Here is a 1,021-nt window from a genome sequence, read left to right on the forward strand (position 1 = left end):
CTTCTGCAGAGGGAGGGGTGGGTGGGTGGGATCCCCTTACTATCTTCCTAAGGCCTGAAGGATGGAGTGCAAACTTCTTTGCCTGTCACAGAAAGACTTTCACGGTCTGGCCCCTCCACCACCCTGATGTCACCCTCCCTTTGCATTTCCATCTCTTCCTTCCCTGATGACCTTTGAATAAGCTGTCCCTGGAAAGCCTATGCCCCCTTCTCTGTCTGGGAATCTCTCACTAACCCCTCCAGAGCAGAGACAATGTTTAAGAACTGGGATGGCAGAGGCATAACTCACCTGTGTATCCACACCCCTGGGTCCCTGCTGACCAATGGGTTTGTGCTGGACCCAGATCCAAGACTTCTACCAGCCTTTCTTGGCCCAGCCGCCCTCCGCGGGGCTCTCGGGGCGCACTGTGTTTACCTGTGTAAATCCTCGCGCATGCTCGTGGCGCTGAGCTCCCTGAGCTCCACCTCTGTCCATTCCCTTCCCAGGCCCTGTCTTCCAGCCACTCCACGGCCACCAATGCCCTGAGCAACGTGTCCTACCAACAAACCTTCGCATGTATTGTTCCTTGTGTCCGAAGTCTTCACGCCCTCACTCCCCGACGCAACTGCTACTAAGATTTCAGATGTAAGGTGTGAATTCCTAGACATAAGGGGGGAGCTAGCTGCCACAGAGGCGAAAGACCATTCTAGGGCAGACCCTGCAAATGGTTCCAGTCTCCAAACCCACTCACTAGATACGAGTGCCATGGTGGGCTGAGTTGCAAATGTATGGTCTTACCGGCATTTTGAATTGTTCGTGTGCTGAGGTGACGGGGTTAGAAAGTGCAGTGGATATAAAATGCTGTTCTCCATTCACCTGGCAGATGTGTCATTCCGTGTCACCTGCCAAGACCACTGAGCTTCAGGACCCTCTCCATGAGGGGTAAAGGAGGTAATGGGAAACCGTCTCTACCCGTTCACATTCTAGACCAAAATCAATAATATTTGCATTGGTTTTTAGCTGCTTCTGGAGTGAAGAGAAG

General features: G+C 52.7%; 1 protein-coding gene across 1 annotated transcript in view; it reads right to left on the minus strand.

Annotated features, from left to right (window-relative positions):
• The window catches only part of EIF4E3 (eukaryotic translation initiation factor 4E family member 3), a 78,683-nt gene extending 77,891 nt beyond the window's left edge, over nucleotides 1–792 (minus strand). Inside the window, exon 1 of the mRNA XM_077770639.1 lies at nucleotides 778–792. The gene's annotated coding sequence lies outside the window, so the exon portion shown is untranslated. The remainder of the gene's footprint in view (nucleotides 1–777) is intronic.
• Between the last annotated feature and the right edge of the window lie 229 nt (nucleotides 793–1,021).

The sequence above is a fragment of the Crocuta crocuta genome, unplaced genomic scaffold, assembly GCF_008692635.1.
Source record: "Crocuta crocuta isolate KB4526 unplaced genomic scaffold, BGI_CrCroc_1.0 scaffold126, whole genome shotgun sequence".
In the NCBI taxonomy this organism is placed as follows: domain Eukaryota; kingdom Metazoa; phylum Chordata; class Mammalia; order Carnivora; family Hyaenidae; genus Crocuta; species Crocuta crocuta.